This window comes from Nycticebus coucang, chromosome 3, assembly GCF_027406575.1.
Source record: "Nycticebus coucang isolate mNycCou1 chromosome 3, mNycCou1.pri, whole genome shotgun sequence".
NCBI lineage: Eukaryota > Metazoa > Chordata > Mammalia > Primates > Lorisidae > Nycticebus > Nycticebus coucang.
Genome location: NC_069782.1, coordinates 152,971,786 through 152,997,418, shown reverse-complemented (window position 1 = coordinate 152,997,418; position 25,633 = coordinate 152,971,786). Strand labels below are relative to the sequence as shown.

General features: G+C 50.8%; 1 protein-coding gene across 1 annotated transcript in view; it reads left to right on the top strand.

Moving 5' to 3' along the window:
* The window catches only part of FAM53B (family with sequence similarity 53 member B), a 76,291-nt gene that overhangs the window by 22,975 nt on the left and 27,683 nt on the right, over nt 1–25,633 (top strand). The window lies entirely within an intron of this gene.

Here is a 25,633-nt window from a genome sequence, read left to right as displayed (position 1 = left end):
GAGAAGCCTCTAGCCATGTGCCCGCGTCACTTGGACTTTATCCTCTTTATCTTAGAGCCCTGCCTTATGCAACACTGATCTTGGGTATTGATTTGAATGAGATGAACTTAGCATTGATACATCATCATCAGGACAATCTCTGAGCCTGTGTGTTGGCTTGCATTCTGTATAAGAGTAATGGTGAGGCCCAGAGAGTAAGGTAGGCCGTGACCTCTGACTCAGGCCAGGTGGATGTGATCGGACACAATACTGTTGATTGTGTGTCCATCCAGGAAGCCTTCAGTTGCTTAGTGCCATGGTTTAACCATTATCTTTTCTGGTCTTGTGTGTATAAACATTGATACTTGCTGGGTTGGAGGGGATGAAGATCTTGTTTGTTGGTGAGGACGGTTTCAGAGGGTCTGGCCTTTCTCTTGCAGCACCATGGCCAGACCCAGGCTGGGCAGGCTGCTCGTGCCCACACTGTTTTGAGTGGGCACAGCTGTCTTCTGTCAGTGTCTAGTGTTTTCTTGGTTGGGCTGCCTTTTCTTTTAGAAAGAAAATGCAGTTTCTACTGAGGCAGTTTCTCTTCTTTTTCCTTTAGTTCCTGCTCCCTGCCTAGAGATCCCTGCATAAAAGAAGAGGTGAGGTGTCTAAAATCTAAAGCACACCTGGTTCCAGGGCCCAGATTTTCTGGCTACTTCTGCTTCAGAGCCTAGGCCCTGGCTAGGGCAGCTGTAGGGCAAGGTGCTGGCGTGCTCACGTCTCCCTGAGCCAGTGGGGTCCACTTAAGGCAGCCTGAAGGAATGTCTGGAGAGCTCCTGCCCCTCCCTGTCCAGTTACCATGTCTTCCATCACAGCTCCCAGTGTGTCCCTTTCTTCCTATGTAGTAAACAGTTTTGACCTTCCTTGGTGGACAGTGATTGAACGCATTCACTGAATTCTAGGAGGAATTTTCCTTCTCTAGAGAAATTTAAAAAAGTAAAAAGTCACAGATTAGGGTGACTTCAGGAAACCCAGAGCCCTGAGTTCTGAGCATGGTAATGGCTTCAGTTAAATTTTTAATGCTGAGCTTATTTTATTAGCTAATAAGCTACATAGGTAATAAAAACAACTTACATGTGTTATATTTTACTAGCCACAGTTGGAATAGCACCACTGGCATCACTGGACACACTTCCTGGCCTCAGTTGTGTAGAAAAGTACAGTGTTGGGCAGGGCTCTACCCAGATGTATAGATGGCTTCCCTGGCTCCAGGCAGGCCTCCAGGAGCTGGGAAGGCACACAGAACCTAAGGAGGCTGCCCTAGTTCAGCCTGTCTGTACCTGGCCACCTGTTTAGCAGTAAATCGCAGGTAGGATGGGGGCCTAGGGGAGAAGAGAGGGACCACTGGGAAGCGTTTATGCCAAAAAATCTGTTAGACACAGGGATGAGTCTGTGGACCCTGAGTGACCCCCACCAGTCTCTCTCTATGGGATTCTGTGGTTTAGCTTGTGTGGCTCCCCAGTCAGGTGACTTAGGGCCTCAGGACTTGTATCTTCCTCTTCTAGGAACCAGTGAAAACTAGCTGTGGGGGAATCCCTGCACTTTGTAAAGAGCCCTGAGCTCAGCCTGGGCAATGCAGGGCCCTGTGCCTCGGTACCTAGTCAGCTGGGCATGTCACTAGTGTATGTGCACAGGGACCTGTGTGTTGCTGGTTGGTGATTGATGTGGGACTGAATGCCCCCAGTCTGACACTAACCTCTGTGCACTGTGGCTTTGCTTGGCATTTGTGACTCCCAGGACGTGGGCAGGGTCTGCTCTGAGGCACACAGATGAAGGGCTTATAGTTGGACTTTCCATATACATGGAAGGGTAGGCTTGTACCAAGGGTCACCCCTGCTACCTTATGCTGGGTTTTGGACTCTTGTTCATGGGTCTTTTGATCTTGCTTTATACACTTGCTTTTGGGGGAGGGAGCTCCACTTGGGCCTTCTTGTGAAGGCGCCTTTGTATGCATGGGTTCTGGGGCCAGGTGCATGAGAGCCTCAAATTAAAGGGGCAAAGTGCCTTTTCTGTTAGACCTTTGGAGCAGGTGAGCTGAGAAACCTTGGCTTCCCTGGAGGTGCTGCTTGGGTCTGGGACCTTCAGGGCTCAGCAGATCTCAAGAGTGTCTGTGAGCACATAGGGCTTCCCTCTGGCTGTCTGAGTGACTAGATGGACTGTGGTAGACAGCTCCCAGCAGACGCAGGAGAGGGAGAGAACCCAAGGGTCAGACCAGCATGGGGTGGGGTTGGACAGGAGCTCTGAGGCCAGGGGCACAAGGCCTTACCTCCATCTGCAGTTGGGTTCAGCAGGAGCAAATGCCCTGGGGTGTAGCGTCTGTGCTAAAGGCAGAGGATGTTAGAAGGAGATGGGACTTCAGAGGTTTTCCATTCCAGTCTGTCCTAAGGAAACTGAGGCTCTGCTGTCCTCGGGGTCCACCAGGGCTCTTCTGGACATGGTATTTATTCTTGGATACATATTTAGGGTGAAATATTGACAAACCAGAAGGACTCCAAAGAAGGGGCTGACAGCCCTGGGCAAATTGCGTAACATCTGTGTGCAACCAATGTCACCACCACCATCATCAGACTGTGGGAAGAATAAAGGAAATGATGTGTGTGTTGTGTGTCTGTGTACAAGGATGTGTCTCTCCGTCTGTCAGTATACGTGTGTCTCCATATCTGTGTGAACACACAGGCACCACCCAGTGCACTGGCTGGCACAGGCTGAGGGCTGACAGATACTCATTATCACCATCACAATCACAGAGCTTGGAGGGAAGGTGTGGGCTTCTTCTGGGTGACTCTAGAGGCAGAGCTGGGACCAGAGGGTAGATGTCCTGGGAGGCATGCTCAGTCCACTGTGAAAACTCCCCTTTTTCTTTATTTGCCCCCCTTTCCCTTTTTGTTTCTATCCTCACGTTTCTTTGCCATTTACTTTTTGTTCATCTTGCGCCATCATTTTTCTCTTGTAAATGGGAAGAAGGCCTGCCTTGCTCAGCCTACAGGGAACTTTGTGTTCAGGGCTGAGGGTTATGAAATGGTGACAAAATTGAATCCCCCCCTGACAAAGGAAGTTGGCTGTGTATATGCATTCTCATGTTGTGTCTGTCGCCCTTGAAACCAGGGTGAAACATCTCTGGGTCCTGCCAGCCGTGGCCCCTTTGCAGCCACACCCCTGGGCACAGCTGCCTGGTCAGCCCCCAGCGGTGGCTCTGGTCTCTCTTGGCAGTGAGTGGGGCAGGGAAATTGTGCTCAGATCACCTATGCTCATGTCTTCCTTAAACTCTAATGCCAAGATTGTCGATAGGGCTGCCAAATGAAGCTGCAGGTGACGCGGCCATCTGGCCCCTGAGTGAGGGAGGTTAACAATAGTGAGGAAAGACCCCATGCAGGAAATGACACAAGGGCCTGGTCTAGAAATGTCTGCCCTCCCTGTAATTGTAATTACAACCACTTGGTTTCTCAGAGCACGTTGCTCAAAGGCAGCCCAAGGGACCAAAAGCTTCCATCCCTGCCCTAGTCCAGCTCTGCTGGCCTCCCTCATAGCATTCCTACCCACGTGGTCTTGGAGGCCCTTTCTGCTGGGCTTTTTATGTGAAGCTGCAGCCTTTCTTTTGCAAAGTGACAATGTGTGCCATCCAGGGCAGAGTAGGATCTGCAGCCTTCTGATTTCAAGATCATTCTTTTTTAAATGGCAAAGGAGGTAAGAAACGTTCATGTTTCTCAGCCCTGCCCACTTTAATGAAAGAGTTTGTTATGTAAAATTTGGATTCAGTCAGAAGGGTACATTTAAGGATGGGGAGACCACTGGTTTCCTAAGGCCGCAGGATCCTCAGCTCATGTGAGCACATGAGTTGTTTCTTAGTAGGATTTTTGCTAACATTATTAGTTACTGCTTTTTTTGAGACCTGGTTTGACCACCAAGTGCTTTGAAAAGGCAAGCATTGGTTGACTCCCAGCAAGACCTGAGCCATTTAGACGTGGATCATGGGTGTGAGAGCAAATATTTCGGGAAAACCCAACAATTAAACAATTTGCCCTTTGAATGACATCTCACTGGGTGTCACAGTCCTTGCTGTATTTTTAACTCCAAGTTGGTCAGCTTGAAAGAACAACAAATTGTATCTCTCAACAGTACTTCAAACAAAAGCAAGACATTCGTGGGGAGGGGTTGGGATGCTGAAACAGAGGTGTGATTGATTGCAGCTACCACACACCAAGTCCCCGACCTCCTTGTGCCAGCCTCAGAACAGGCAGCAATTGTTATGTTAGCAGATGTTTGAGGGACCCTGGAAAGCTGGCCACGGGCAGTTTAGAGTACAGAAGCATGAGGTTGAAACTAGTGTGTCAGTACCCCTCTTTGGGAAGGTGCCGAGAGCCCTGTTCCTGTGGATGAGCCTGGGGGAATGGCGCTTGGGGTGGGGGTTCTGCAGTACCTCACCAGCAAATTGTCACAGATGCGCTATGGTAGCTTGTGGCTCTCTGCTGAGCATGAGCAGGTCATCCCCATGATGTTCTGCTGGGAACCTCCTTTAATGAGGAATAGTGCCCCTCCTCAGTTGCCTTGTGGGGTGGCCCTTTACACCACTGGCTGTGTGACTTTTCTCAGGCAGCTCCAGCTGTGCCTTTCCTGTGCTGCAGGCCTGGCTTGTCCAACCCATTATGGCCCTCTTCTGTCTACTTTGCCAGCGGCCAGCCACCTTAATGGTTCAGGTTTCCTGTGGCCTTGTACCCTTCCTGCTGGGGCAGGAAACTGCTGACAGTGAGTAGAAGAATTTAGAGGTGGACCACCCTTTATAACATGGAACACAGGTGGGTGTGAAGATCTAGTGAGAGAGGTAGGCATGGAAAGCCCCAGAATTCCAACTGAAATGAAAGAAATGCTAAATAAAAGTAAAGGCAAAAACCTGTTGACACATGGGACTAGTTGCTTCTGACCTGAAAACAGGACAGGCTTGAACAAAGGAAGAGAGACTTCAACATCTTGACTGTCAGAGTTTGTGGATGCCAATGGGGCTGATAGCTTTGGGCTTTGATCTAGTACGTCTCCTTCCGTGCTCTTGACAGACGTTGCTAATCAATTATGATATTCTTTTCCATGACCTCAGAGGGGGTCTGAGACTCCTTCCTGGGCCATCTTGGCAGCCACTGCTAATTGATGGGTAGTTGAATGTCACCTACCATCTCTGTTCTAGTCCATCTCTTCATTTGAGAATGAAGCCTCCAGAGTCCAGGGAGAGTCCATAACTTTCCCAAAGCCACATGGTTAGTTAGGATCCTCAGATTCAGTGTCCCTTCTGCCATGCTTGGTCCTGAGTGAAGGCCATGCAGCTGGCCTTTCCAGGGAGCTAACACTCAGGGGACATAAGAGTGCATGGTGGTAAGTGGGAACTTTGGGGAGTCGGGGCCCTGTCTCTCCTGCCACGTTGGAGCTGTGTGCCCACAGCAGCCACTTAACCCCTAAGCTTCCATGTCCATGTCTGTGAAGTGGGAATAATAGTTCCTGTTTCTTATGGGTATGGGGGAGAGTCATGTGGGACGGATCCAGCACAGTTGACACTCGACACATGTCAGCTTTGATTAACAAAGATACCAAGGCTTATAGCCTTTCTCCTGTCACTCTCATGGCAGCTTGCTTGGTTGGCTGTTCTAAGCAGTCTGCTGGCCTTGCCACTCTTGGTGGGCCAGGATCCTGCTAGCCATGAAGTGTGTTGGAGTCAGGGGGCCAGGAGACTAGCTTTGGCTCTTTGCCTGCTCTGTCTTTTCTTGCAGAAGTAGTTGTTTTAGTAGCACTGTAGAACCCCTGGTGTGGGTGCCCATAATCCAAGGAAACCCCTGTTCAGATGCCTGGATCATTCCTTGCTGCTCCCAGTTGCAGCCCCCAGATTGTAAAAGTAATCTGCTTAGGGTCACTTGGATCGGGGCTGAGTGTTGACACAATTGCTTTGATCTCCCAGGGAGGAGAAAAATAAGAAGGCATTCAGCTGGGGGCATGCCAGAGAGGCAGCTTTTAGTGCCACTTGGTGATTTTCCATGTTCTGGTTGAGAGCCATTCTGAACCGAGGGCATTTGGGAAGATAGAAGGCAATGAAGCTCTGGGATGCCCAAGGCCTCTGGGCTTGGAGCCTCTTCCTAAGTCACTTGCTGTGATGAGAGCCCTTCAGGGGTGCTTAGAGCACCTTCAGGTTGCCAGGTCCTGCTCTGGTGCTGGCATGGAAGTCTGACAGGTCCCGCCCTGGGGATGCTACATCCTGTGGGCAGGAGAGAGAGCAAGGCCTTTCTAACGAAGCGTTGGCACATCTGAGGACTCCGCCAGTCCTGCTTTATGGCAGCCAGAGTAAGAAAGCCTGTGGGCTGGTTGGCCCTTGCCTCTGACCAGCTCAACTTCAAGGTCCCACAAAACAAGGTTTAGAGACTACCTCCCGTCAGTCCATGCTGCTGAAGAAGCAGAGAGCATGGGCTGGGGCAAAGAAGAGACAAGGCTGGTGGGAGAGCAGGGCCTCATACCAGAGCCCTGCCTCTGGGTTGGGCTCCATCCTTATGTTGGGCAACTTAATGCAACTGCTCCATGCCTCAGTTTCCCCATCCATGAGGCAGGGTGCTGGTGTCTTCTTATGTCACATGCAGTATCAGCAGCACGTGAGCTCATTTGTCTGACATGCTTAGAGCTCAGGACCATGTGCCCAAGGTAAGTGCTCAGTAAGGTCAGCTGCTGTATTGGGAGTTACATTTTAGGAGTAAGGAGAGAAGTTTGTCAAAAGGAGGGACCTGTGCAAAGCTTGGGGAGTGGCAAGAGGGAGACTTGGTGTGACTGGGGCAAGGTAAGGGAGGGGCCCAGGGCCTGAGTACAGCTGGCCTTCTCAGTATGTCCCTGAAAGATGTTTGACTTTTATGCTGAGTGCAGGATGGAAGCATCTTAAAGATTTTAAGCATAGGAGTGATAGCAACCCCAAAAGAGAACCTTTAGGGCTGCATGGACTATGGGGGCTACAGCAGGCAGGGGACCAGTAGGAGGCTATTGGCAGATACAGTGGTGTTCCAGACCAGGAGGAGGATTGGACACATGAATCATTCTGGAGATGAAAACAACAGGACTGGCCAGAGGGTTTCTCTTGTTACTAGTGTCCAACTCACTCTAGTCGTAGACTGTGCTTGGCAGAGTCAGGCATCCTGAGCCCCCAAAATGGTAACTTCCTTTAAGCTACCCTGTTTAGTATTTGCTGATTGTAAACCCCTCTTGTTATCTAAGTTGAACCTTCTCTTTGACTTTATTTCTTCTTGACCAGAAAGGAAATCTTACAGATCGCCTTATTGATTTTCTTGTGCAGTTTGCCTGCCAGGCCAGACTGCCCTTTCCTGTCTGTGAAGGTGCAGTTTCTTACCCTCAAGCTCTTTCACTGAAGATTCTCTGCCCATGTCCATTTGAAACTGGGTGCCCCATTCTGAACTTGGACTGAATGCCCTAGGCTGAGGGCAGCTTAGGGCCACAGGAAGATTCTTTCACGGTTTCAAATGCTGGTCACGCTGGATCTTTTCTCAGCTGTGCCACATCTGGTCAGTTACAACAGCTGGGACGCAGCTCTGGAAAACAAGAGGACTGCAGTGGCCTCTCTGAATTTCCTAATAAAGCCCAGTAATGCCCAGCTGGGCCTTGAAGGATGCAGGGGAGGGAGATGTCTGACTGACCCCGGAAGGATTTTGGCGTTCGTCTTATTCTTGCTTCCTTATTATCAGGATGACACTTCCTGGGAAGGATCTTCAGGCCATTGGTGAGCATGGTATCTGTGGGCCTGTGGGAGCCCCAGCGAGAGTTAGTTACATCAGGAAGTGCAGAGAGGAGTGTCATCAAGATGGACATGTGATTGATGACAGAGCCAGGCCCAGAGCTGAGCATGGCTGACACCTGTCTGTGCCTTTACCCAGGACCATGGCCTTTGTGGGTCCATCACAACATGAAACCTTAATTTAGCCCATTTGCCTTTTGTAGTATGATCCTCTCATTCCATGTACTGCATTGACATCAAATCTCCCCTGTTGACAAGAGCCCATTTATCTATTACATTTTTGTGCTATCAACTATCCTGAATTCCCACCCTTTTTGCAGCTTCAAGCCACAGTCAAGAACTAAAGAAAGCAAATGCCAACAGAAGAACAAATCCTTTGCTGCAGTCCCATGCCGGCAGGAACTTGGTTTGACTAGACTCAGAGTGGGTGTTAATTGCCTATTTATGGCCAAAAGATTAACAATGCCTCCTTTGAAAGTTAGACATAGTAGAGCTCTTGGATAATTCCTTTGAGGAGGGAGAGGAGTGGCTTTTTTTTTTTTCTTTTTTAACTTTTGGAAAACAAAAGAAATGGTTGGTTCCAAAATATAATGCAATCACCAGAAGCTTAATTTATGAGCAGCAGCAGTGAATTTATATCAATGTGTCACTGAGGTCTTCCCTGAAAAGGTGCAGGGCGGCATTATGCATTTGCTTTTCATGGGGCGGGTGGTGTGGGGGCCCCAGCTGTTTCCTTGACAGAGCTCTGGGCCTGAAGACAGTGGCAGGCTTCTGGATCAGCCAGGGCCTGTCAGGAGACAGCAGCCGCCCCCCTCAGGTTCTGGTGAATTCACTGTGAACAACTAGATTTCTGGAGATCTAAACTGCCGGGAAAATACCAAGAAGTATTAGGAGAAGCAATGCAGGAAACTGCTCCCATCCTGGGCTAGGGGACTACAGGGCAGAGGTGGTACTTCTGAAAGCTTGGAGTCCACAGGCCCCGGGGGCTCCAAGGGCACCCTCCCCTTGGAGGAGGGGATGCTGGCTGGCTGAGCCTGAGATGAGGGAGGCTAATGAAATTGGTTCTGTGAATATTGGAAACGCACAAACAGGAACCAGCTCTGAGAATGGAGCAGACTGCTCCTGCAGGTCGGCAGCATGGCTGGGTGGCAGTGACAGCAGAGGAAGCAGACAGAGAGACACACAGCTCCTCCCTTCTCCTGCTCTGTTCAGCATCCCTCTGTTGAACACCATCTAGCATCCTCCAGCATGGCGAGCAACCCTTTCTAGCTCTTGTCATGGCTCCATCCCACTGTCTTCTTCCCTTAGCAGATCCTTATAATATGTCTGCTGGGTGCCTGGCATTCCTAGGCCTGGGGACATTTCTGCCGTGTAGAAAGGGGGATAGATAATATGCAAGCCATCAGAAGGCAAGGTCGTTGCAGATGGCTATACGTGCTATGAAAAAGAGCTACCAGGCCAGTGTGGTTTGTATCCCCAGGCAGGAGGAGATGGAAGTGGCCAGCTTTAGATTGAGGGACAGAGAGGCCTTGTTGAGGGGGTGACATTTGCTCAAAGGCAAAGATGATGAAATGTGTTCAGCTTTACGAAGATGATAAGCAGAGGGACAGCAAATCCACTGGGTAGGAGGCAGGAATGGACAAGGCACAAAGAGGCCGGTGTGACTTGTGGGTCTGGGGCCAGCATGTAGGGGGACTTGAGAGTCAGTAGGGCCACCTCAGTCAGCCTTATGGAAGGGCAAGGAGTTGTCCTAAGCTTAGGGTTGGAATGTCAGCAGGGCTTTGGGGTCAGGATCTGATGGTATGTTCTGAATCAATTGCCTTACTTCACTGCTATGATTATTTTTGATCTTGGGGGTCTGACCTGGGACAGCCCCAAGGAAACCGTATTGTGAAGAGGTCATGGCAAGAATGTTGCTAAACCAGGGCACTGGGCCATGGGAGTCTCCATCATGCAGCACTGTGGCCTCCCTGGGAGAATGAATCAGTTCTACCCCAACACTGTGTTCCCCTGTCCTGTTCCAGGTCCTGTTGTACGAGGCCAGGACATGGGAGAATAGCCCAGAGATCTGGCACTCTGCCATACTGAGCAGAGGTACATGCAGGTCTCGTCCCCCAACTGGATATATCCACAATTTGGAATAATTCTCTTAGTGTCCAAAGTCAGAACCTTTTTAAACCATTTCTGTGATTTTACTAAATGACCTCTGAGCCCTTGGTCACTGCCTTCACCCTCTTTGAGCCCCAAGAACAGCTTGTCCTCTTAATGCGGAGGAGGTCCAAGCCAGAGACTGGCTGGCCTCCTGTCCCTGACCCTTGAGGTTCACTGTGAGGGCAGCTGTGCCAGGCCTGGTCTCACACTCACCCCTGGGCCAGGTCGGCCTCCACAAGGTCCCTTCTTACCTCATTGCCCCAATTCCTTATCTGCTGATTTCTTCCTGTGGGCACCCCAAGAAGATGATAAGGCAAGGAGTAGGACATTGGGGCCTTCTCTTGACATGCCTTACTGGCTCAGCATCTCATGTCCCTTGTGGAAGGAAAGTCCCTGCCCAGGATTCAGTGCTGTGTTCTGGTCCTCCAGAGAGTTGTGACTGAAAGCACACATGCCCTCCATTCGTGGTTGGAACCCAGCTAGAGAATCTTCATCTCACTTTCATCTAGACCAGTCTCACACAATGGAATTTTCCAAGAATTGATGGCAAATACAGTGAATAAATAATCAAGCAGGGGAGGCAGTGACAGGAAAGACCCTGCTTGGGGGTACTGTCCTGCTCAGAAACAGCCCAGGCAAGAGGGGCAAGATGGCCGTGTTCGGGGAGAGCATTTTAGCAGATGTGGGCTGATTATGCAGCATTCACTGTTTGGCAATAAGCGACTTCTCATCAGTAATAGTGTGAGGTTAATTGTCACTCAGGAGAGACACCAGATCTGCAGCTTGATTCACACCAAGAACACTGTGAGCAAATGCACATGCTGGCGTCTACCCCAGACCGAGACAATATGACATGGGAGGCAGGGTTCTGATCTGAGTCCCCCAAGGGAGGAACCCGGGCTCCAGAGTGGGGCAGGGTGTGTGTGTGTGTGTGCGTGCATGCACGGGCGCGTGTGCGTGTGCTGGCCTGAAGTTCTCACATGCTACTCACCATCTGGGCGACTCAGAGCAGGTCACTGCCCCATTCTGAGCAGCAGTGTCCTCTAAGGAATGGGAGAGCACTTAGAGCAGACCAGGGTGTGTGTAGTATGCCCTCAGGAGACATTAGTCCTGGGGTCACTGTTACTGCCACTGTCATTATTTCTTTCCTACTAGTGATCTGGAAGCAGCAGATGTGTTTCTTGTAAAATTTTCCATTTGAGGCATCTTTGGAGGCATCATTATCTTAGCTCTGGGGGCAGCCCAGTGAGGGAGGGAGCCACCCTCTGCCCTTCGGTGAGATGGGACTGGGAGGTTATAGCAGGGAGGGCCGAGTGCTGGACCTTCCCTGAGGACACAGGGTGGCTGGAAGGGTAGCCTCTGACCACCCAAGTGAAGTGAGGCAGGCAAGTGAGTTGGGAGATTTGCAGAAGAATCTCACCTGTTTCATTTTCACCTCAAAATAGCCCCATGGGGGCAAGGCATCTTTGCCTGTGTAGAGCAGCTACTGCATCTCAGAGGAGACGGTCCAGGGGGCACAGGATGTGAGCCACATGTTTAATTTTAAATTTTCTAGTAGCCACAGTTAAAAAGAAGAAATAGGTAAAATAAATTTTAATAATATATTGTATCTAACCCAGTATTTCCAAAAAACTATCATTTCAACATGTAATCAATATAAAAATTATGAATGAGATGTTTTGTATTTTTTAGTGATAAGTGTCTGAGATCCAGTGGGTTATGTTATACTCACAGCAGGTCTTAGTTTGGACTGGCCAATGGCTTCATTGATGTGGCCAGTGGCTTCAGATCTTCGGCCCATAGATACACTGCAGTACATGGCGGAGCTGTCAGACCCAGAGCTCACGCATAGTGGGTAGTGAACCTTGGGGTGTGGCTGTGGGAGGTAGGGTTGGGGCTCAGCCTTGATGCCCAGGTGGCCTTGCCACTCAGACCCCTGTCGTCTGGAGGGTCCCATGCACCAACTGGTAAAGGAGGGGGTTGCACAGAGATTCTTGTTCTGATTTGCTGGGTTCTCCTGGACCGTGACTCTTCATCTTGGGGACAGCACCAGGGGAGAGTGAGCCCCATGAGGACTGAGTGATGGAGCGTTTTTCGAGGGGCTGTTCCATCCCAAGTTGAGGAGAGAGCCATAGGCTCTCCCTTTGTGGACTGTCCAGTCAGAGGGGCCCATGGGCATTAGCCTCTTCTCTGAGCATCCTGCCTACATCTTGGGGTACTCTTCTCCATTCATGTGGCTGTGTCCTTGCAGCAGCCCCCAGGCTGCTGTGCCGGGTATGTGGCCAGGGCAGAGCTGGGGAGGTGACAGTAGGTAGGCCGGTATGAGAAGGGGCTGCTGAGAAGACAGCTTTGCAGCACGGTCAGCCCGGGGCCATCTCTCTGTGCTTGCAGTCTTGCTTCTGCTGACTGGACTGTGCTTTCCTCCCCACACATCCCCCATTTGAGCCACCTGAAAGAGCCAGCTTCCACACTGCTGACCACCTCCACACCCTATTGGCAGTGAGCCCCTTGGGAGTGAGGCCCCACCCACCCACCATCTCTCAGCAGCGACTGAGCCTGGGAGCGAAGCCCAGAGTGAAATGCAGCAAGGGTAGCCACGGAGCAAGCAGCAGGTTCCAGAGCTGTCCTGTCTTTGGGGCTTGGCAACCTTTAACCATAGTTTTCCTGAAAAATTGAATTTGTGGCTCTAGTCTGCCCTGCCCTGCCAGCAGGGATTCATGGGAATGTCAGGCCGACAGCTTCCTCAGCTGGGAGCTTCAGGAACACAGCCCCACCCACCAGGGGAGCTTTCTGGGCCTGCAGCCTAGGCAGCAACAACAGCCATGTAAGCTGCTTCAAATCTGATTGTACTGATTGAGCATTAGCTGTGTACGAGTACCTGGGCCAGGCATACAGGGAGAGTACATGAGATCTTGTCCTTACCTGTGTGGCACTTGCAGGCAACAGAGGGCTGAGGTGTCTATGTAGCCAACTGCAGGCTATGTCGGAGCAAGATTAGCAAGATGTCTCATCCTACCAGGACCTGGATTCAATTCTAGGTACCCCCTTTCTTCAGGCACCATGTGCTTAACAGGCCCTTGTAGGCACCAGGGATGCAGCAGTAGAAAGGATGGTTGGAGCGGTCCCCTTGGAAGTCACAGCAAGCCATCCCTAAGAACATGGGGAGGTGCTGTGCTACCTCTCCATGTGACCAGCGCGGAGGGCTTTGCCCTCTGAGTCTTACCTGTTAAATAGGATGCATAATGGCCAACGCTAGGATGAAATAAGATGACAGGCTTGGCGCCTGTGGCTCAAGCGGCTAAGGTGCCAGCTACTTACACCTGAGCTGGCAGGTTTGAATCCAGCCCGGGCCCGCCAAGCAACAATGTCGGTTGCAACCAAAAAATAGCCAGGTGTTGTGGTAGGCTCCTGTAATCCCAGCTACTTGGGAGGCAGAGGCAGGAGAACTCCTCAAGCGCCCAGGAGTTGGAGGTTGCTGTGAGCTGTGATGCCACAGCACTCTACCCTGGGCAACAGCTTGAGGCTCTGTCTTAAAAAAAGAAAGAAAGGGAGGGAGGGAGGGAGGAGGGGAGGGGAGGGGAAGAAAAGAAAGGAAAGAAAGAAAGATGACAAATGCAGGGCATTCACTTGGCACTTGGTATATCTACAGGAGTGTACTAAGAATCTAGTAGTAGGGACAAGGGCACACTGCCTGTCATGTTCAGGGCCTGGCAAAGAGGTGCTGTGGCTGGGAGATCAGGCAGCCCGTGAGAGAGTGGCGTGCACAGGAGAAACATGGCAGAGAGATTCTTCTCTCCTCTGAGGCTGTTGCTGGTATGGAGAATAGTCGGGCCTTGAGAGCCAGCTGGAGAGTTGGGGCCTTATTCCAGGGACAGTGGGAATCCAAGGACAGCTTTGAGCAGGGTGCCTAGGGATATGAACTTCATTCTGGCTATGGGCAAGTTGGAGCCAGGGAAAGACAGTATTTGGTTTCCATAGGTGGAGAAAGGGGCTGTGGGCACCACACAGAGCTGGAGCCTCGGGATTTCTTGCCTGGTTCTGGTAGTCCTGAGGGTCTAGGGCTGGTACAGACAGGACAGTACTAACCCCCCCACCCCTCCTGGTTGCTGGTTGGGGGGGGTGGTCAACTTCTGCAAAGCCACTCAGATGAGCTCTTCTACTGCTTCAGCAGGAAGAGATAGGAAGTTTATCAGAGAAAAAGTAGCTTCACCAGCTTTGTCCTTGGAGAGCCAGCCTGAATCAGAATGGCTTTCTTTTCCTTTTCGGAGCCCGGAGAGCCAGGGGCAACTAGAGCGGAGAGGGAGAGGCGGCTTGGGATCTCCCTGCCTCAAGCAGGGACATGACAGTCTCTTCTGCCCTATGCAGGTAACTTAACCTCTCTATACCTTGGTTTCTTGTTTGGAAAATTAGGAAGAATTTACTAGGCAAGCATGTAAGAATTTAGCATGTTGGCACCTACCAAATGTGTAGTAAATCATTGTTCTGGGATCCAGGACTGCTGTTCCTTGAGCGGCTGCCATGGCCATGGAAAACAGACACAGAGAACCTGCCCGCCTTTTGTCAGCCTTCTGAGAGACTTGCTGCAGGCCAGGTGGCTGGCTGGTGCCATGCCTTGTGCCCAGAGCTTCACCCTCAGAGCTGCCTCCCTGAGAGTTCCAAAGACTTGGGGAGCTTCATAGCCCCAGGGGAAAAGGTTTTGGACCCAGGTGTCTGCCTTCCTGGCCCAGTGCCCCTCCACTACCAAAGGTTGTCCGGCTTCCTAGAGGTGAGCAGAGTGCCAGGGTGGCCCAAGTGTTGCACCAGCTACCAAAGATGTTCAGCCCCCAAATGCCTTCTTTCGCTGGGGCGTTGTCCACTTCCCATGGACGCCAGACACCTAGCACATGGAGGAACCTGGAAAGGCAGAATAAATATTCTCAAGTGCAATGGGGTCAGTTTTGAGCCTCAGAGAAAATTAGGTGCCCGGGTAAGTGGGGCCCAGCTCTGAAGGGCAACAGAGCCCCAAAGCTCCCTTGGTGGCTTCTGTGCAGGTACTTGAGGCTGCTCCTCGGAAAGTCTTGCACTTGATTTGCTGGTGCCAGGCAGCCCTGGGAGGAGGTGAAAATGTGTTCAAGTCCATCCCTTGTCCATCCCTTGTCTCCCCATGGAGACAAACACCTGTTTTCTGCATCAGTATATTGAGCAGGCAAGGCCTGAGCCTCACCTGCCTCCCACAGCCTGGTGCTGTGTGTAGCCAGGGCTTGTGCTCCAGCTGGAAATGACCCCTGTGCCCAGCACAGTTAGCCCACTTGAACCTCATAGTGTTCACGTGGGCCATGCTTCCCAACAGAGAAATTCGGGCAAGAGATGTTCCACACCTTGCCTGAAGGACCTTGGAAACTTGGCCCGGAGCCTCCTGAGATGGTGAGAGGAGGTGAGTTCAAAGGCTTTTCATCCCCAGCTGTCCTAGAACCGATAGCTCCAGTCTCTGGAGAATCTCGAGGGTAGGAGTTGGGAGTATGTAGCTGCTGGGTGCCCCTAGAAGAGCATGGAGGCCCATGACAAACCCTTGCTCTGGGCCTCAGCATTGCCATGGAAAGCTGACAGCACAGATCATGCAGTCTGCCAGCTAGTACCTGGGCACTGCCTGGCAGTCTGATAAAATTCAGAATCCAGACCTGTCAAAATCTGTATTTTAACAAGGTCACCAGGTAAATTGTATGCACCTTAAATTTTGAAAATGCCTGGAATGTAGGAGATGGGCCCTCTGTGGGAGGCCATCTCTGGTTCATCCTTGGTCCTGGGGAGCCCCTTCTTGCAGCTGGAGATAGGCTTTTCCCTGTTCTATAGGGGGAAGAGGCAGAGCTTTATTTGGCAGCTGCCCCAATACCAGTCTTTCCTTGGCCTTTGGTTTGGGTCATCTGCTGACCAGCCTCTTACCTGCATCATCCCTACTCCCTTGGAATGAGGACAGCATGGTTCATGTTGGAAATGTTTAGCTGGAGCCATGCACCTCATTTGGTCCAGGCCCCATCCCTTGAAACTTTGGTCAGTGCACAGATGGTAACACTGATGTCTTCTGTTGGGCACGCGCACTGTGCTCATACTTTGTGTGTGTGTCCTGTACTCCACTATAGCTCTGTGGGGCAGAGATGAGGCTCCAGGAGGGGATGTAGTGACAGAGCTACCCTTCTTTCTATCTGGTGGTATCCACAGCTTCTGTGCCAGCCTAGTCCCAGATCAGCCGTGGGAGGGAGAAGGCAGGTAGAGACCACACCCTGGATGCCTTGTGATCTTTTGGGGACCATATTCGCATGACAGTCAAGAGATAGGGACAAGAAGGAATGGGCTTACATGTGAGACTTGCCTTGCTGTATGCAAGGGACCCAGTGATGCCTCTTGTTGTTCCCATTCTGTATGAGACCCTTTGGCTGCTACCTGTTTACACATGTGATGTTTATAGCTACTTTTATGCCATAATAGCAGTGTTGAGTCACAGCAGGACTAAGTCCTCATAACATAGCCCTGATGGCCTATAAATCCTGTCTTATTTGCCATCTGGCTCTTTAAGAAAAGTTTGCCAGTACCTGATCTCAATGACCCATACCTCAGTTTCCCCATGTGGAAAGTTAGCTGGATTTGCCTGGCTATTTCTCACCAAAAGCTAGCCCAGGACTCTAATCCTGATGGTCGGGAATGTGGCAGTGATGTAAGGCGGCCCGCCCGATTGTCTCAGGCTCTGTTGAGCCTGGAGTTGGCCTCCTGTGGGCCCTTCCTGTGCTCCTCAAGTACGAGTAAGATGTTGGCAAGGGCTCCAGAAGAGGAGCGCCCAGTGCCTGAGAGTTTTGGCTAACAGGAGTGTTGGCGTCAGAATGAGGGTGTTCAACACATCTGAATGCACAAAAGAGCGATTTTTTTTTTTTTTTTTTATTGTTGGAAAAGTGCGATTTTTTTAAAAATGAAAACCACGTCTTCACAGGGCATTCCTCTGGAAGCATTTACTTCCGGGTTGCTTATCTAGTCCCACTGGTGCTGTCTTTTCCAGACTGCTCTTGAGTTGCTGCCATGCTTGAGAGTGGGCCAGAGTGAGCGAGGACTATTTATTTCCTGGGCATTTACTCACTGCCTCAATTTGCCCCTGCCCCCTGAAGAGCTTCATGGAGCTGTTCTACTCCGTATGGTGGAACGAAACCCAAATGCAAATAGCAAGGGCACCCTTGGGGTTCTCATCATTTAAGACAAACCCCTAGAAGGCTCACCTTGGCTTGGGACACAGAAATCTGTCTGCTGGACAGATATATTCTGGCCCCTGAGGCCGACAACCAGCTCAGAAGTTGCTAGAGGAGAGTAAGTTGTAGCAATGGAATTTGGTGAGGTAGTTTTTTAGCAGCTCTGTGAAAATAGGGTGGCTGTCTCAGAGATTTAAAAGCCTCAGACGGCCACGGGTTTTACCCCACACTTCCCCGAAGTTCAACAGAGGCTGTCCAGAGCTGATGCTGCCCTTGCCATAGCCAGGCCGGAGAGAGGAGGCCGTTGCATGGGCTGAAGCATCTTTAGGGACCCAGGAAGATGTTGGAATGTTCTTACTGCGCTGTAAGCATAGGAGGAAAAGCTGGTAGTGAGGAGCTATGCAGCCCTCTGTTAGACAGAGTTGCTCCCCTATGATCTCTCTTGTCCCCTCCCTTGTCCCTTGGGACAGTGGGCAACTCTGTTAGACTTTAGGTGCTTTACAGTTGACAGCAGGAAGGCCAGAGGTGGAGAGTAGCACAGTTTTCCAGAGGGCGGATGAGCTTCAATGCCACATGGCTCTGCAGGTCTCATGAACTTATATCAACCTCCCACCATGTACAAGTGCTGGGGCTGCAGGTGCGCAGGAGCCACTGTCCCTGCCTTGAAGAGACAGTAAGCTAGGATGCAAAGTGTAAGACACCTACCTTGTAAGACATGCAAGCAGAAAGCTGGAATGAAGGTGACCTGAGGTTCATGCTAAACAGGTTTTAGGACATTCTGGGGTCCCTGGTGAGGGACTGGGTGATGATAATGAAATCACACACCCTCTGTAGCACTCAGTGTGCTCCAGGCTCTCTCTAAATGCTGTCTGCATTTTAACTCATTTAGTCTTCAAGTCAATCTTGTGAGACAGACATGTTCTTGTCATGCCGGGTTACTGCCAAGAACACAGAAGCACATATCTTTGATGATATATCTTGCCCGTAGCCACAGCACAGCACAGCGCAGTCCCTCGTGGGTGTGGCTGGGAGTGCATGTGCTGAGCCATGTGTCACAGCCTCGGGGGGCGCAAAGAGCAGGTCTGACGACTGGGAGATTGGAGAGTGTCTGATGGGCAGAGAGACAGGGAGCATGGGTGCAGACAAGAGTGTGGCCCTGGTGTCCCACCACTGCCAGGCTATAGCCCTTCGGCTCACTGCTCTGCCCTCCTGCCTGGGTTGCTAGGGTGAGTACAGGTTAAGCGTCATGGTGCCTGTCCCACTCCTATGAACCCAGCTCACGTCGATGCTTTGCTTCTCCCACATGCCATGTGCACCCTCACTCCTATCTCCTGAGATGGCTCTGTGGACTGTCCTTCTTCTGGACTTGTGTAGGTGGTTTTCAGAGGTCCAGCATGTTAAACAGGGCTCATTAGGGTGATGCCCCACAGAGCCTGAGTATGTTGGGTCTGACGGAAGGGGTGAAGAGTACCCCTCTTATTCTCTTTTGTATGCATTCATGGGGGGCAAACCCTTGGCAGAGTGGCCTTTAAGAAAACACCAGTTAACATGTTACCAGGGCTGGTCACATGGCAGTGCACAAGAGGGAATGTGGCTTCCACATTTGCCAAGTAGGACCACCATTGGGAAGCACCCCAGTGATTCTAGTTTAACGTCTAGCAAATCTCCCTTTCTGGCTCCCACTGGCTTCCCCTTTCCCTGTGCTGGACTGTTTGCTGAGTGACGCTGAGCACTGACCTGGTTCATTGTGGGAGAGAAGTCACTGGTCATGACCTAGAAGCTGGCAAAGTGCCCACCCAGCTCCATAGTTTCTAATATTTGTGGTTAGCATGACCTACATAGCATCAAAGCTGCTTTCAGTGGCCAAGTAGAAAAAGGGGCAAGTGGAAAAGAACCTTCCTTCCTTGTTGCCGGAAAGCTGGAGTAGATAGACTGGCTGAGAGCAAGGCCTTTGGAACAGATGGACCTGGGTACAGCTCTGTCTGGGATCTTAAGCAAGACACTAGATTTCCCTAGATACCAATTTCCTCATCTATAAAACAGAACAAGAAGAGGGTATTAAGTGAAATAATGTCCCTCACAACTGTTGCCAGTACCTGATCTAGATGGCACTTAATGGCATGTAATGAGTGCTTGATTCATACACAAAGTAGTTTTATATATATATATATTTTTGTTTGTTTGTTTGTTTTTGGTGAGACTGTATCCCTGGGTTAGAGTGCTGTGGTGTCACAGCTCACAGCAACCTCAAACTCTGGGCTTAAGCGATTCTCTTGCCTCAGCCTCAGCCCCCCAAGTAGCTGGGACTACAGGCGCACGCCACAATGCCTGGCTTTTCTCTTTTTTTTTTGGCTGTAGTTGTTTGGCAGGCCCTGGGCTGGATTCAAACCCGCCAGCTTTGGTGTATGTGGCTGGCGCCCTAGCCGCTGAGTTACAGGTGCCAATCCTTTTTTTTTTTTTTTTTTTTCCGAGACAGTGTGGCTTTGTTGTCCCTGCTGGAGTGCTGTGGTCCTAGCCTAGCTCACAGCAGCCTCAAACTCCTGGGCTCAAGCAGTCTTCCTGCTTCAGCCTCCCAAGTAGCTGGGACTACAGCTACTGTCTGGCTAATTTTTCTATTTTTAGAGATGGAGTCTTGCTTTGCTCAGGCTGGTTTCAAACTCCTGAGCTCAAGGGATCCTCCTGCCTCAGGCTCTGAGAGTGCTAGGATTATAGGTGTGAGCCGCCGTGCCCTAGTCAATAGTAGTATTCTTGTTGAAAGAGAGCGCAAACACTTGTATATCAACTCAAGACTAGTTTCCAGATTCACTGACATTTATTGTTTTCTCTGGTTACTAAATTAATGCATAATATAAATAGCTTAAATTTTTTTAAATTTTTTTTGTAGAGACACCCTCGGCAAAGTGCTGTGGCGTCACCGCTCACAGCAACCTCCAACTTCTGGGCTTGGGCAATTCTTCTGCCTCAGCCTCCCCAGTAGCTGGGACCACAAGGCGCCCACCACAACGCCCAGCTATTTTTTTTTTGTTGTTGCAGTTTGACCAGGGCTGGTTTGAACCCATCACCCCTGGTATATGGGGCCAGCACCTTACCCATTGAGCCACAGGCACCGCCCAATAGCTTAAATTTTAGAAGGGAAAAAACATTACAGTTCAAAATCATAAAACCACAGGAAGTGAAGTTCCTCTGAAATTTATTTGTAGAGTTGACCATCTTTGAGTGTTTGATATAGATCCTTGCAGTCCTTTTTCTAACCAATTATCACACTAAATGGAGACTCCACACCCTTTGTAGCCCTAAGAGTCCATTGATTACACAGGTTCATATGCAAATTTTAAATGGTCAGCATATACCATTATGTGGCACCAAAACAGGAAATAAGAGTTTTTTCCCTTAAAAGGGGGAAATGAAAGAAACATGAATTAAAACAAAATATATGGGCTTTAGCACTAGTTTCTTACTATCTTCTTACTCTATGAAAAGCAGTCATAGTTCAAAAAACAAAAAATTCTTAGGCCAGGTTCAGTGGCTCATGCCTATGTCCTAACACTCTGAGAGGCTGAGGCTAGAGAATGGCTTGAGCTCAGGAGTTTGAGACCAGCCTGAGCAAAAGAGTGAGACTCTGTCTCTGCTAAAAATAGAAAAATTAGTCAGCTGTTGTGGTGAGCATTTGTAGTTCCAGCTACATGGAAGGCTGAGGCAGGAGGATCACTTGAACCCAGGAGCTTGAGGTTGCTGTGAGCTGTGACGCCATAGTACTCTACCCAGGGTGACAGAGTGAGACTGTGTCAAAAAACAAACAAACAAACAAACAAAAAAAAAAAACCCAGCAGTTTCGCGCTGTTGCTTAGTGGTTAGGGCACCGGCCACATACACCAGGGCTGGTGGGTTCAAACCCGGCTCAGGTCTGATAAACAACGACAACCTCAACAAAAAAAGAAAAATAGCCAGGCGTTGTGGTGAGCTCCTGTAGTCCCAGCTACTTGGGAGGCTGAGGCAAGAGAATTGCTTAAGCCCAAGAGTTTGAGGTTGCTGTGAGCTGTGACGCCACTGCACTCTACTGAGGGCGACATAGTTAAACTGTCTTCAGAAAAAGAGACTGGGCATTGTGCAAAAGAGAATTGAGCCTTTTAGTTTAAAAGACTGTGGATGCATTGATGCTCTTGTGCTATTTCCTCTTTAATACTAAGGAACAAACTCCATCAGCGGGGTTGGGGGGCGCCTGTCATGTATGATTGATCAGTCTCATCCCTTCAGAAGGTTGTGTTGGTGGCCTTAGATGCTGACCTGGCCTGGGTACACCCAGCACAGTCTGACCAGATGTTTTCCAGCTCATCTGTGAATAGGAGCAGTTTCCCGTATCAGCCTAGCACCATGGGCTTTGGCACAAGGGTGCCAACAGGGCAGCAAACTGCTGTTATTTTGATTTTGTGCTGTGTGTAGTCTGCACATGAGCAGCATTGACCAAGTCATGTTCTCCAAGCCAGCCCTTCTGTTAGGCCCTTAGTTCCCAGGGACACCTGCGCTCTTTCTGCAGCAGGGTTTCCCAGAGCCTTGCTCTCAGTCATTCAGGCCTTGCATATTTGTAAGGCTGATGTGCCTACAGGATGCCCCTGCACCCCTGGAGTGTGTTTTATATGGCAGATCCAGACAAACCTGTGTTGTGTGTGTCTCCCAGGGACTTGGGCTTTGCCCTGCTCCAGGGAGCAGAATCCAGGCTCCCTTCTCATTTCCTTTGTATACACAAAAAACCCATGTTCAGGTCTGTCTTTGTCACCTTCTGTTCAGTCTAGCATGCTGTCTTTCTGGGACCTACTATGTGTTGGGCATTGTGCTGGGTGCAGAGCAGGAAAAAGTAGAAGCAAGACCCTCTTCTGTCCACTAGATGGATCCTGTTCTGTGGGCTGTTGCATCCCCCTGTGTACAGCACTGCTTCTGGCACTGAGGGTTCTCTGTTGAGCAGGATGGGCACAGGCCCTGCTGTCTGTAAGCTTATGTCTAGTGTGGACAGACAGACGATAAGGGGAACAAAAAATGTCATGTTGGACAGAGTGCTGCAAAGACAAGGAATGTGGGCAGTGGGATGAGACAGTGGGCAGAGAAGTAGGAGAACCTTCCAAGAGGAGGGATGGCATAAGTGAGCCCCGAGACTGGCATGTGTAGTAGCTGTGGCCCTGGCAGAAAACAGGCAGCTGGATATTCATTCATGCTTGTTGAACCTCCCCCAGAGTCAGGATATTCACCTTGGCCCAGCCCCAGATCTGCCACCAAGCAGTGCCCTGGCTAACAATGAGCCATTGCCTAGAGTAGCAAAGAGCCCATGACCAGGAGGAATGGTCTCTCAGAATCCCAGCCCTGGGTGCTTTTCTTCATTTATCAGCATCAATGTGTCCTTCTGGCATTACTCTTAGAAAGTCCTTGGGATGAAATGTCCTAGTGGGGAAAGGCAAGGAGGTTTAAGTTCAGTGATCCTCTAGTTTTCCTATTGACATCCAAGAGGGCTGTGGCTTTCAGGCCCTTCACCAGCCCAGCAAGACTGTACTGACCCCAGATTCACGTGGAGATACTGAGCCTCCCAGTGGGCTCTTTGTAGCATGAAAGAGGGGTATCATGGAGGTAGTTCTGGGTGAGATTGTGGACATGGGAGATAACTGTGTTGTGAAGCTAGCCTTCTCACCTAAACATGTCAGGAGGGCATGGGCAGTCCCCCTTTGCAACCAGGAGTGTCCAGTGTGGCAGTACAGTTAGGAATGGGCCCTAGGCTGGGCCTGGGGAGGCCTGTGCCCTGAAGCTCAAATAATGTGTTTCCCAGAAGCCAGTGGCCTGTGTGTACCTGGGACTCCTGTAACCTAGGGGCTATTTGGAACCTGTTTGGAACCCCCATGCCCTAGAGTTTACTGCTTTCTGGCCCAGGCTGCTTGCTCCTGTATGCCTACAGTGTGCAACACTGCCCTGGCCTGGGCAGGGAGGGCTGCCATGAGAGAATCCAAGGTGGATTGTGTCTTCCAGCAAGTTCATTCTGTTTGTTCTGCTCTAAGCAGAAAGTCACCCTTCATCAGCCTGCCGCCACCCTCACACCTCTGCTTCCTTCAGGGAACCGAGAAGTCCCCTCCCTGGGATCTTCCCACCATCCCCAATGTGGCAATGGATCGCAAGTGTCCCTTCTCAGAGCGCATGTCCTAGTGTGGTCTGGTTGGGTATAGGTGTGGAGAGAGGAATGCCATTGCTTCGACCAAGGGTTGGGAGGGCCAGGCCCCAGGATTCAAGTCCTTTGATTAAGATCTGATTATGAACACCACAGTGTTGCGTGACGTTGACAGTCATACTTAGCATGAGCTTGGGGCTTCACCAGAGAATGTCATGAAAGCTTGTAGAGTTCTCTCTAGTCCCTAAGTGGGGAGAGAAATCATAGCAAACTAGTTTTGGAAGAGCAAGACTGTGACAGTGTATTTAGGACATGTGAGCTGTGGGCAGGCAACCCTTGAGGCTCTGTTAGCCGAGGGCTTCTTTGTAGGATCCTTGGGGACCTGACTGAAAAACACTATCCTGGCCTCATGGGTACTTGGGTCTTCCCTCTTAGGGCCTGGCATCAGGGTCTCCTCATGGCCAAGACATTGGCATTTTCCTTAGAAATGTTTGGTTGGCTGAACCCTCCCCACATAGGCCGTCCTCTGCATGTGCAGTTGTTGGCCACAGGAGAGACAAAAGGTGGCTTCTTGTCTTGAGGACAAGCCCAAGTGTTTCAGCCAGAAAGAGACTTTTGCCTTTCTGTGCTTGGCTTGGCTATTTCCCAGGGAGTCTTGCTATTCCCATGTTGAAGGAATTGGGACCCCAAGCTGGAACCAGTGAGGGCAGGGAGTGCTGCTGTTCAGGCCTCCATGATGGTGCCTCTTTGTGGTTATTAAAACAGATGCCATCCTTTCTCACTAGGGCTGGGAATTCTGGTACTTAATACCCCTAAAATGTCAGCATCAGGAAACACAGAATGTCACCCACCTCATTCAACCCCTTGAGTCTGCAGGTGAAGCCATCGAGGTCCATAGGGTAGGTCCAACAGATTGTACCATGGATAATAGGCAGGGACCAAGTCCAAGGGCCAGGCTCCTCCTCTTCAAGGTGGTAGCCACAGCATCCTGTGGCACTTAACAACAGCATGAACTGGGCACATCCTGGTGCCACTCAAGGCCTCTGTTTCCTGATCTATGAATTGGGCCCAAGTTGCTTGCTGCACCCAGCCAGGGCTAGCATGATCATAACCAAATCCTGGCTGCTCTGAGCTCTGTTGTAGCTCCAGCCTGCTGAATAGAAACAGCTAAGGGGATTGGTGATTTTTCCAATGCAGGTTTTTGCAACCGTTGCTGAACATAGGCAAGGACAAACTTGGCAAAGTCTTGGAAAACTAGGAGAAAGAGAGGACTGGAAATGAGGAACCTGAGGGAATAATTCCAGCCTCAAAAAAATTCACTTTGATGAGGCCACACTGCATTGCACTTTGCAGCTGGCTTTGAAATTCTCTAAGCATGCCCTTTGGAGAGGGACTCTGTAAGGCAAGAGACTCACTGGCCCCAGTCCATGTTGCTCAGAGCAGTGCCTGGCACACAATGGGTGCATTTCACAGAGGGTCCTGTGAGCAGAGGCCTCTGGGTTAAGAACAGCCCTTGGCCTCAGGTTGCCCTGCCATGTGCTGCCATGTCCCTGCCATGTGCTGGTGCTGAAGAAGCTGGGCGGTGACTGCCCACCGGGGGTGGGGCCAGTTGTCAACAGGGATGTACATCAGCAGGTTCTGCTCACCTTGACCCTCCAGAGCAGGAAGTCAGCTGACAGTCTCCTCCGTGCTGCCCTGAGGAGGAAATGAGGAGGCTGCTAAGCCTGGGCTCTCATTGCCCAGGTGGCAGCGAAGTGGGGTGCTTAGTTTGGGGCCCTGGTGCCAGCTCCTGGGCTTGTGCCTTCATCCGGCAGCTGGGTTCCTAATTGCAGTGCCTGCAGGCCAGCAGTGAGACTGGCCACTGCGTGCCCTTGCATTTCCTCCCCCTAGTGGCCCTCACCTCTGTCCCTGCCTGCCCCACACAGTTGGGAGATCAAAGCAGGCCCAGGAGGAGGCCAGGCAGCACCCCCACCCAGCTCTGCCCCTCCTGGCCTTCTCCAGTGCCTTTGGTTCTAGATGGAAAGGGAACACGGGACAGGAGTTATGGTGAAAGCTGACAGCAGAGCCATGGCAGAGGCTCTGGGAACACAAGGAAGAGGGGTCACCTCTCCTCACCTCCCCATGGGGCAGAAGGAAAAACTGAGGCAGCAAAGATAAGAGATTAGGCTTTGCCCCAGTGCTGGAATGTAGCAGGCCTGCTACATTGCTGCCGTTGCTGCTGCAACTTTGGCTTTAGGGTGGTTTGAGCAGGAAGCAGCCTCTGCAGGAAGGTTGGGGAGCCCTCGGTATGTGGCGTGGCTGAGCTTGGAGCCCCCCCACTCCCACTGGTTCTGCTTTTCCTCC